Source organism: Chiloscyllium plagiosum, unplaced genomic scaffold, assembly GCF_037043375.1.
Source record: "Chiloscyllium plagiosum isolate Xiang-an unplaced genomic scaffold, Cpla_swu_hap1 HiC_scaffold_24, whole genome shotgun sequence".
Lineage (NCBI taxonomy): Eukaryota > Metazoa > Chordata > Chondrichthyes > Orectolobiformes > Hemiscylliidae > Chiloscyllium > Chiloscyllium plagiosum.
The window spans coordinates 69,043,259-69,055,391 of NW_028270162.1; the positions used below are offsets into that span (position 1 = coordinate 69,043,259).

General features: G+C 43.3%; 1 non-coding gene across 1 annotated transcript; it reads right to left on the minus strand.

Moving 5' to 3' along the window:
- Nucleotides 1-2,107: 2,107 nt before the first annotated feature.
- On the minus strand, nucleotides 2,108-2,179 carry trnah-gug (transfer RNA histidin (anticodon GUG)). Its single transcript has one exon. It is a non-coding gene; the product is annotated as a tRNA-His (tRNA).
- Nucleotides 2,180-12,133: the final 9,954 nt, after the last annotated feature.

Here is a 12,133-nt window from a genome sequence, read left to right on the forward strand (position 1 = left end):
CTTGTGATTTCAAATAAACCTGCTGGAATAAACCTGGCATCGTGTGACTGCTGACCTTATCGTTGTGTTACCCATGGCTAACTCACTTAACTTACTGAATTAAATCACTGGACACATCAGCGCAATTTAACATGACCAGTCTACCTAACCTACAGACTTAACAGCAGTTCGAACCACTGAGCAAATGTACCATCACATTGAACATTATCTGTATCATTTACACACTGGTAACTCAGCCGAGTGAAAGCAAGCTGCGCCCATCAACCGGAATTCAATTCACTCAAACGCGGTTCTGCGCTGTACAACCTCATTAGTACTGCTGGAAATGTTTCTGCACTCAGTTCTGAATGGGTTTACTCTGTTTTCTTCCTCAGATTCCTGCTTTAAATAAACACATTAGTCAGGAACAACTCTATATAATGGTTTCATTGCAACACAAACACAATGTGCAGTTTGCTGAAGTTACGTGTTTGCACTTTCACTGACACTCTCTCTCCCCAGGAGCTGCAGTCCTTCCCCAGCTGATTCAGACAGCACTGTCTTTCCTGTGACATATCCAATTGAGAATGGAAGGCCAAGCATGAGGGACACTAACCACGATACTATGGAGGACAACATCGAAGGAGGCCCTTCAGCCCGTTGTGGCCGCACTTCTCCAACGCAACTGCTTAACGACCTGAATGAAGTCTTCCATTGTTTATCCCATAGTCTTATATGTTTTGGCATCGCAAATTAACATCTCAATTTTTTTTCAGGTTGGAAGGGTTTCCACATCTCTGAGCCTTTCCGCACATCTACTCAAAACTTTCTGCCTTTTCCCAAAATCTCTTGGCCTCAGTGTTCGATCCCTCCATCAATAACAAAACGCTTCTTTCAGTCTATCTTATCCATATCCCTCATTATTTTGTACATTTCAGTCGTGTCTTCTCCAATCTACTCTGCTCGGTGACAAACTACCCCAGTCTGTCCAATCTCTCCTCATAACTGAAACTTTTCAGCCCAGACAATATCCCATTGAATCTGTCCTGCAACGTTCCAATTGCGATCACATCACTGCTATACTGTGAATTGCAGAACTGCACACAGTAATCTAGCTAGAGCCGAATTAACTTTTTTTTTTCCTATTCTGTTGCAGTATGAGGGCGTCGCTGACTCGGCAGTTTTGATTGAGATCCCGAATTGCACAGCGGGCAGTTGAGACTCAACCGTATTGCAGTGAGTCTGGAGTCACCTGGAGGCCCGAACAGGTAAGAATAGCATTTTCCTTCCTCAAAGGACGTCAGTAAACCCGATGGTTTTGTTTTTTCAACAATTGACCATGGATTTATAGGTGTTATTAGATTCGTAATTCCAGATATTTATTGAATCTCAATTCTAACACATGGCATGGTTGGAGTCAAACCTGGGTCCCTGGTTCATTTGCATGGTGTCTGAGTTAACAGTCCAATGGTAATAGAGCTCAGCCATTGCAGAAAACCCGTGAAACTAATCTTTCTCAATGACGTCGCTTTTCCTCGATATTGTAATGTATCATTTTCCTGAGCTTGACCCCCAATAATCGCAAGTCCCGATCAGTAAAAGCTGCTACCTGAGGATTGGCCTCACAACAGCGGTAACCAAATGGATCAACTGGTCTGCAGGTCCCTATGGTGGGGTTGGGGCACGTTCACCCAGCAACAGTGACCGCAGCAGCACGGAGTGAACAATATCAAAGTGAGAGTCAGTGTTAGATTCATAAGTGCCTTAATGAAATAGGAAATGAATCCACAACCACATGATGAAAGACCAGCGCTCCAAAAACTAGTGCTTAGTTAAACTCGGTAGACTCTAACCTTGTATTGTGTGATTTTTAACGTTGTACACCATAGTCCAACACCGGCATCTCTAAATTAATGAAATGGGGATGTGGGACGGCAAGTTCAGTTAGTGATCGAAGGAGGGAGAGAAATCTCTGAGAACGGGTGGATTTGAATTCTGACATATAAAACACAGAGATGCGAGTAAGCAGAATTTGAAGGGGAAAGATCATCACCTTGGAGAAAATTACCATGTTCAAACCACTGATTCCTTTGTGTTTCACAAAAGCTGGGGCTGATAGAGAAATCACTGCCGTGACTCGGATTCGAACCGAGGTTGCTGCGACCACAACGCAGAGTACTAACCATTATACGATCACGGCATTATACAGCCGCGCACAGTGACAGGGTGTAATAAGTACAGTATCATAGGAAATGTTAGGCAGCGTACCAAAAGCACAATATCAGTGCTTAGCGAACAGTGGCAGATCTGTGGGAACTCAGAATGGGCTGACCGTTTAATATCTGTTCTCACAGAGGCTGTAGTGATTTCATCATTAATATGCTGAAGGCTGAGATAAATAGATTTCTCCACAACATCAAAAACTCCGGGAAAAGTGCAGGTGTGGCTGAAATGTATGCTTCAAAAGTAATGCAGTTTAACATCGGCTATTTCACCAGTTTTCCCCCACAAGGCAGTAACCACTGCTGCCACATAGTCCCAATTCCCCGCCCCAGAATCAGAGGAACCGAGTGGCGCAGTCGCGAGGATCCAACTGGAAGTCGGGAAGGGAATGAGGTCGCACAGATACTGGAAAGCTCTCGTGACACAACCGGTGAATGCACCGTATTTCTATGACGGTTTAGAGGCGCAAGCAATTCCGAGGTTGGGAGTGCTCCTTGTCAAAGGCGGTGCAGAAGGGAAATTTTTTCCCGTTTATCGCAGTCTTGCTGAGACGGCTGAGTGCCACAACTGGAGCGTGGTCGACTGGTTTGAAGTTTGAACTTGCTTCACTGTCAACAACTTGCCTGGAATGAATTTTCATTTCCAATTGTTTAATATCTCCCTGCAGTCTGCAGCTTTCTTCCTCATGGTTAATTGCATGACTAACTGCTGTATGATCTGCACACTGCTAAATCACGGCCACGACAAGTAAATATGAATCATTGATCAATAAGAGAAAACAGTGGAACTCACTGCAGGTCTGCTTTGTCGGTTTGCAGGCGACGCCAGAATTGTAGACAATGAGGATGATTATCTAAGTTTCAAAAGGATCCTAATCCAATGAGTCGTTGGACTGAAAAATGTAACATGGAGTGCAATCTGGATAAATGGAAGGTATTGCATTTTGGTACAACAACAAGTTGCGTGGTGTTGGAGAACACGGAAACAAGGGATGCAGGTACATAATTCCATGTAGTTTGCATCACCTACAGACAAGATGGTTCAAAGGCATTTAACATACTTCCCTTCATTATTCAGTCCTTTGTGTATGGTAGTTGGGACGTTATGTTGAAGCTTTGCAGGACATTGATGAGGCCTCTTCTGGAATATTATGTCCAGTTCTGGTCGCCCATTTGCAGTAATGATATTATTCAGCTGGAGCAGGTTCAGAAAAGTATGCACGCATGTTACCGTGTGTGGAAGGTTTGAGTTATAATGAAAGGCTGGTTAGGCTGAGACTATTTTCTGATTCGAGATCAGGGTGCTGGAAAACCACATCAGGTAACACAGAATCCGGGGAGCAGGAAAATCATTTTTGTTTTCGCGCAAGTTTCGTTCATCAGGCTCTTCCCCGAAACGTCGATTCTCCTGCTCCTCAGATGCTGCCTGACTTGCTGTCCTTTCCCAGCACAACACTCTCTACTCTGATCTCTCATCTACAGTTCTCACTTTCTCCTACTTGAGACTGTTTTCACTCTAGGTAATGGTTTTGAGCGGCGACCTGACAGGAGTTTATGACTTATTGAGAGGCAAGTTAGAGTTAACGATAGCTGCCTTTTCCCAGGATGGGGATTTCAAGGCGAGAGGGCATATGTTTAAGATGAAAAGAGAGAGATTTCATTTTTAAATGTCATGTGAGGCATTTTTTTAAAAGAAGGTGTTGTACGTGCGCAATTAACTTGCCGAGGAAGTGATGGATGAGGGTACGTATACAACATTTAATGGACAATTAATTCCAAACATGAATGGGAAGGTGGGATTTTTTTTTTAAATAAATGTATTCATGCCTCGTATATCAGTTATTTCCCAGAGGACATTTAAGAGTCAATCACGATATTATCATCTGGAGTCTCCTGTGGGACAGAGCAGATGAATTGACAGTTTGCTTCCCGAACTGGCATGAATGAATCAGATGGGATTTTCCACACAACTGATTCAGGTCATCACGAGGTTCTTCAATTCCAGGTGCTTATTGAATTCAAACTCCACTATCTGTCATGTCAGGATCTGAACCCTTTGTCCCCAAAATATTACCTGGGTTTTTGGATTAACAACACAGTAATAAAACTACAAGGGCATTATAACCACTCAACGCGTACAGGAGGAGGCAGATGGGACAAGATTAGTTTGGCAGTATGTTCAGCATGGATTTGTTGGACTGCCGGGCCTGTTTCCATGCGGGAGGACTCTATCATTGAAGCTTAGGAACAAATAGCTGTTTGGGATTAACAATAGCATTGATAACATAATCGAACACCTGATGGGATATGTAATCCTGTTGGAGTCTTCGGAGGTTGTTTTGCTCAGTCACCCCATCCCACACACGGGACTGGTGTACGGTCTCTCCCAGTGTTCCTTATTAAATGAATTTCCATTTCTGTAGTTAATTGAATCCCTTCCAGCAATTCCCACATTGTCCTGCTTTCTCGGTGGTATCAGCGTCCTTTTTTCTACCCAGGGTGAGCGTTCCATTCACGTTGTGTCCACATAGATACAAATTCCGTTTTCCATTTTTTAAATGTGTTTTCATTCTTTCTCATTCACCCACAAGGTGTGAGCATCACTGGTCAGGACAACATTTATTATTTGCCCCTCGTTCGTTGCTGTCTGGCTGCACCACAAACTCGGGTGTGATCCCAGCATCGGGTGTCTGTGTGTGGGCAGTCTGCACATTCTCTCTGTGTTTGTGTTTTTATTTCTCCCTCTGACCAAAGATGTGCCGGTTACAGGGATCAACAATGGGAAATTCAGGCTTATGGGATAGGGAATACCGTGGGGTCTGGTGGGATGCGCTTCGGATGGATGTGTGGACTGGAAGGGCTGACTAGTCTGCTTCCCACACAGTGGGGATTCTTGGATTAAGGGTCAGCTAACGTTTTTTTTCTGGTCCTGGAGTCTCTCGTAGGCAGGACTGGGTGTAGAATCCCCTGCATATGGGACATGAATGAATGGGATTGCAGGAAACTAAAGTCATGATCTCTGTTCCTGAGGTCAGGCTTGTATTTCAGGTTTTATTCGTCGATCTTAAACATCACCGTTTCCGTGTCCCAGTCGCCAAGGATGAAGAGTTTAAAATATCACCCCAACACCACCTTCTCCAGGTTGAAGTCTTGACTGTGTGGAAGAAAGTGATACTGAGCTAATGCAAGCAAATGCAGCTGCTACCGCCAGTGTCGGAAACACAGATCCATATAGCAAAGTCATCTTTTAGACCCACCACTGCAATGTTAAGGGCTCAACACGCTCCACTTGTGCCACTCAGCTGTCTTAGAAAGGTGCACCGGAAATCGCTATGATAGTATAAACGGCGACAACCATTCCCTTGAGCAGAAGCATACTCAACCGAGGAATTTCTTACGCCTCTATACCATCATAGAAGACCAGCACGCTCACCTATTGCATCACTGGAGCCAGAGAGTAACTCTGCGCACTCATTCCCATCCCCATTTCCGGTTGGATCTGGGCGGCTGTGCCGATGTTAAGCTAAAATGCTATTGAAGCATAAATTTCAACAATATCCTGTACTGTCCCCCGAGTCTTTGATGTTTTGTCGAAATCGATCAATCTCATTTTTCATCATTCTCATTCAAGGGATCTCCACAGCCTCTGAGGACATCGAACTGAAAGATTCAGCTCATTCTCAGTTCCCACGTATCTGCCCCTGTTCGCTGAGTACTGATATTGTACATTTCCTGTTCTTCCGAACATTTCCTCTGCTAGTATACTTATTGCTGCTTGCAATCATCCTGTTCTGTGGTTACTGTGATCGTGGTTGTCAGTGTTTTGCATTGTGACCACAGCAACCCCGATTTCAAACCAAATCACGGCACTAAGTGTTCTCTCCTTTGTACTTTTTGTGACACATGCTAAGAAATTAATTGTTTTACCTTAAAATTCCGCTCTCTCACATCTCTGAGTTTCATATATCAGGATTCAAACACACCCGTTCTCGGAGATTTCACTCCTTCCCACAATCATTAAACCTCCTTTCCGTACCTACCCCCATTTCACTGGGTCAATGCACAATCTATCACTCTCTTTCACATTCATACTGTTCTGTCTGTGCTGCTACTGCGGTCACTGTTGTTGGGTGAACGTGCCCTAATACCACCATCGGGATCTTCAAACAAGTCGATCCATTTGTATACCGCGGTTGTGAAATCAATCCCCATGTAGCAGCTTTTACTGACGTCGGCCAGAGACAATTGGAGCGTCAGGCTCATTGGAAATACCCAGGGCAGTTTTGGTGAAAAGACATTTTATTGGAAAACATCAGCTTTTATGGCTTTCTGTGTTGATCTTGTGATAATTTCATAGGACTGATAATCCAGAGACTCAGGTAATAGTCTGGGTACTCGGGCTTCAGTTCCTCAATGCGAGATTGTTAAATTTGGATTCAGCAAATATCTGCAATGAAGAATCCAATGACTACTGTAGATCTATTGCCAATTGTTAAAAAATATACATCTGGTTTACTGATGTCATTTCAGGATGGAATCTGCGATCTTTACTTGGTCTGGCCTGCATGTGACTTCAGACTCAGAACAATATGGTTGAGTCTGAACTGCCCTCTGGGCAATTCGGAATGGGTAATAAATTCTGCTTAGCTAGAATTGCCCTCATACTATTACAGAAATTTTAAAACGAATGCTCATTAGGCTCAAGCAAGAGTGTTGTGTGCAGTTTTGCAAGTCACATTATAATAGGGATGTCATCACACTGAGAACATTGCAAGAGATATTTACCAGGATGTTGTCTGGGATGAAGTGTTTCAGTTGTGAAGAAATACAGGACAGAGTGGAGTGTTTGTCGCAGTGCAAAGGAGATGTAGATAAGTCATGAATGAGTTAGGGTACGGACAGATTTGACTGAACGAGTTTCCCATTGATGGACGGATCGATCAACATGGGCCAGAGACTTAAGGTGAAAGGCAGAAAGGTTTGAGAAGATGTGCAAAAAACTTTATCAGCCAGTGTGTGGTTGGAATTAAGAATGCACTGTCTGCCTTGTTCAGATCGGCAGACACCCTTATAACCGGAATAAGTATTCAGATGTGAACTTGTGACATATAAGGCTGTGGGATAAGCATTGAGAAATGCGACTCAGTTCATGAGGCAGTTGTTTTTGACACTCTTGTCCTCGGTCGTGTAATGGTTAGTTCCCCCGCCTATTACAGGGCTCAATTCTCCACTGGGAACAGTGTAAAAGTTTTAAAACTGTCACTCTATTCCCAAGGGCGGGTATTGATGCTTGTGCTTCCACTTTCGATGGGGCATGTCACAGGAAGGACAGTGCTGCCTGAATCAGTGTGGGAAAGGGCTACAGCTCTCAGGGACGCAGAGGGTCAGTGAAAGTGCAAACACGTGACTTCAGCAAACTGCACATTGTATCTGTTTTGGAATGAAAAGCATTTGACAGACTTGTACTGGATTGAAGTGTTTACTGGAAGCAGGACGGTGAGGAAGAAACAGCGTAAAAACATTCAAATATGATTGCAGAAGCATTTCCCTCAGCACGAATGCATTTGTAATGGACAGAGTTGTGTTTCGATACATTGAATTTGGGTTGATTTGCTTTGATGAGGCTGAGTTACCAGGGTATAAAGCTATTAAAAATGATACATCAATTGCTCACTATGATGGAACATTGTGTCAGTAATTCGTACTGCTGTTCGGTCGGAGGGTTATGTTGATTGGCAAAGTTAAATTGCCCTCTCGTGTCCAGGGAGTGAATTAAGTAAGTTAGGTGAATTAGCCATGGGTAACACGGGGACAAGGTCACAAATCACAGGACGCCAGGTTATAGTTCAACAGGTTTATTTGAATTCACCTGACTCTTCCTCAGGTGAACTATACGAGGAAAGGGAGGGCAGCTTGGTCTGGGTGAGATGATATTCAGAGAGTCGACACCGGCTCGATTGAGTGAAATGCTTTTTCTGCACTGTCGGATTTTGTGATTCTATTGGAGAGGATAATGATGGTGTTTACTGGGGTGTAAAGCCATTAGAGACGTTGCTGACGTCTCTAAAACTTTGATAAAACCTTTGAAGGACAAAGAAATGATGAGAAGAGAATCGCTGTGACTCCGAGAATCTGTTTTTCAAAATATTTGGAAAGGCACTTTTGGTGACATGCAAGGAATAAATTTCACAAGGAGAAAGACAGCGTGTGGCTAGGTAAAGGTGTTGGGGTGGGGTGTAGTCGGGGAAACAATGTCTAAGTTTGTTGACTTTAAATGTAAAGACACTTCGGGAAGTGTGCAGCTGAAAACGATTCGGATCCAAAGCTGAATTGTGAAAGATTTGGCATAATATTCCACCAAAAGCATTGTAAATGGATCTGAGTAGACACTTTAATTGCGATGGGAAGATATTACATAATGAATAGGAAGTGACCAGTTGCTTGGAGATCGTCTTCCTGCTTTAATCACGTGCGTCAAATATGTGAGGACAAACGCCATGATGTTTGGTCCATTTAATACTCAGTTAAATCTGCCAAACATACGCGCAACAAAACTGCACTTTAACCCTCTGCTTTTCTAAGAAGCATTCTCGTTAAGCTGAAATAAAGTCGGAGCAAATTTGAATACAACATTAGTCGTTCCAGTGTGATAAATCTAATTCACTTGCGATTATTACAATGAACATTGTCAGGTTGCAGCAAAATTAAAATGAAACGAACAAAACAACGTTTCTTGCAGTTTAATCCATTTCAGGTTCAGCCATATCAGAAAGGCCATTGAGCCACAACATCGCCTTTATTTCCCTCTCCATGGCTGCTTCTTCACGTGAGAGAGAAAGTGACTGAAGACATTATGAGTGAAACGAAGGTGAGAATATGACGTAAAAGTCTTGTTCTCTGTTTGATTCTGACACAGTTCTTACTCAGAATGTATCACTGACAGCTATTCATTTTGACGAGCATGGCTATTTATTGGAATTTGCTGTCATTATAATTCTGGTGAAAGCAGAAACACAATGGTGTGGATTCGATTCCCCTCTGGAAACTTCTCATCCATGGCTTTCACCACATGTAACCTGATGAGGTCACATGTTGTTCTCCACATTCACGGTTTCGAGTCATACTCTGGTTGCTAACTTCACAAACCACTCCAGCAGTTTTTCTTTGCATGTCACACCTGTGGTATAGGGGAGAAAGTGAGGACTGCAGATGCTGGCGATCAGAGCGGAAAATGTGTTGCTGGAAAAGCGCAGCAGGTCAGGCAGCATCCAGGGAACAGGAGAATCGACGTTTCGGGCATAAGCCCTTCTTCAGGAATCCTCCTGAAGAAGGGCTCATGCCCGAAACGTCGATTCTCCTGTTCCCTGGATGCTGCCTGACCTGCTGCGCTTTTCCAGCAACACATTTTCACACCTGTGGCATATACTGGATCGTGATTCTTTGTTCTTGCCCTTTACTGCACGAGAGATTGACGAGCAATAGACACCACATTAAAGTCGAAATGAAGACCGAGAGTAGTCATTCTATTCAATTGTGCATTAAATTGTTGTAATGAGAAATAACTCATTTTTCTTTCCGCCCCACGTTCCATCTTTGCTTTCTATGAAGTTTCATCGGAAGAAACAGAAACAGATAACAAGACATCCGGAGCACAACTTGTTCATGAGTATTTTCACCAAACACTTCACACAATGATCTGATCAGTATTTCAAACAGTCATTCGGAATTGGAACCGCAGAAAACTTCTCCAATGAAACGAACCTTTCATTCTTCCACAAATTTCTGCTGTGTGTGAACCATACAACGATCCATCATTCAGCGTGATCACTGAATTGCCAACTGTATAAGGTCCACCAACTTTCTTCAGCAATCACAGCTTCAGTACACAGCCATCTGTGCTGTGCCCAGTGTCATTTGTTGCACCCAGGCCACAGCAGATTTCTTCTTCCTGAGTTTATGAGGCTTGTTCCTGATTTGTCTGATCGATTGAGTAAATGTTTCCTATCACTTCAGCCCATCCCCTCACAATTCTGAACTTATAAATAAAATAATAGGTAATGTTTGTTTCCATTAAAGAAAACGAGATTGAAGGGGACCTGATTGACGTCAACAAAATCATGAAGGTTATAGCCAGGGTGGATAGAGATAAGCTTTTTCCCAAGGTGAGGGATTCAATAATGAGATATCACGCGTTCAAGGTGAGAGGTGAAAAGTTTAAGCGAGTTTACCATTGGAATCATTTTACACAGAGGGTGGGAGGTACTTGGATTCCTGAAGAAGGGCTTATGCCCGAAACGTCGATTCTCCTGTTCCCTGGATGCTGCCTGACCTGCTGCGCGTTTCCAGCAACACATTTTCAACTTGGATAGTGTTGCCAGCAGAGGTAGTAGAGGCAGGCACGGTAGATTCACTTCAGGTGCGTCTGGACAGATGCATGAGTCGATGGTGTGCAGAAGGATACAGTTGGTTTGGAATTTGGTAATAGGTTTAGACAGTGGATCAGCTCAGGCTTCGACATCCAAATGGTCTGTTCTTGGCCTGTAAATTTTCTGTGTCCTCTGTTCTTCTGTGTTCACTACACTAACAACTTCATGCTACATTGCTACATCTCAGAGAATGACATTGTCAATTCCAATTACCTCAGAGGGAATGAGAATATGAAGTGTGGCTGTGTCAGAATGAAAGCGATGTACGCTGGATTGGACTGTTTACTGGGAGCAAGAGGCTGATGTTGAGACGATGAAATCAAAAACAGCTTGTACTGTCAAAGTAAAAAAAAAGCGCAGTGTTAAGAAAAAAATTCAGAGAATGCTTTCAATTAATCGACCTCTCGCTTAAGGCTCCAGCACGCCTCAGCTGAGCCAATCTGCAGTGCGGGTTAATGCTGCTGTTGCATCTTAATAATTTAATAAACGGAGACAAATATGCTCTTCCTCCCCGCGTTTGACCAGGAACACTCCCAGCTTTGGCATTTCATGCACCTCTGTACCATCATATAAGAACCACGTCCTCACTTTCAAACCAATCATTCCATTTCGATACAGTGGTTGTGAGATCGTTTCTAATGTAGCAGCTTTTACGACATGGACCAGAGATTATTGGGACATCAGGCTCTGGAAAAGGACACAGGGTAGCACTGACGAAAACAAAATGTATTTGAAAGCACCTCTTTCTGTGGACTTCTACATCATTTATTTCACTTGCTCATTTGGCTCTATCTAGTCTATTGTGTGCAGTTCTGCAATTCGCATGATACCACGGATATGATAGCACTGTTAATGATGCAGGACAGATTTACCAGGATATTTTCTGGGTAGAAGAGTTTCAATTATGAAGAGAAATTGGATAGTCTGGAGGTGTTTTTCTTACAGCAGAAGAAATTCAGAGGAGACATGATTGAGATGTAAAAAATAATCAGGAATATGGATGGCTTAGACTGAAATAAATGTTTCTCTTTGATGGTGAGATCGATCACGAGGGGAAGGGAGTGTGGCATAGACTTAATGATAGCAGAGGCAAGATTTGAGTGAATGCACAGACAAAACAGCGCTTGGTTGAGATCTGGAACTCAGTGCATGCAAATTTGGAGAGGCAGAAATCCTCATAACTTTCAGAAGTATTCAGATGTGACTTTTGTGATGCCAAGACAGACGAGGCTATAGGCCAAGTGATTTTAAAAAGCGTTCAGATAGTTAAGCGAATGTTAATTTCCAGCAATACCAAATAGGCTTCTTTTTGCATCAACTTCCTGGATCGTACCACCGCCTGTTGCTGTATGAGGTCGGGTTCAATTCGCTTCCAGGATGAATGCTTGCATATTGGGAGGGCTCAGTGGTTAGAACTGCACCGTTCCACGCCAGAAACCCGCATTCGATTCCAGACTATTTGACTGACTGTGTGGAATTTGCATTCTCCTGTTCTCTCTCTCCCTT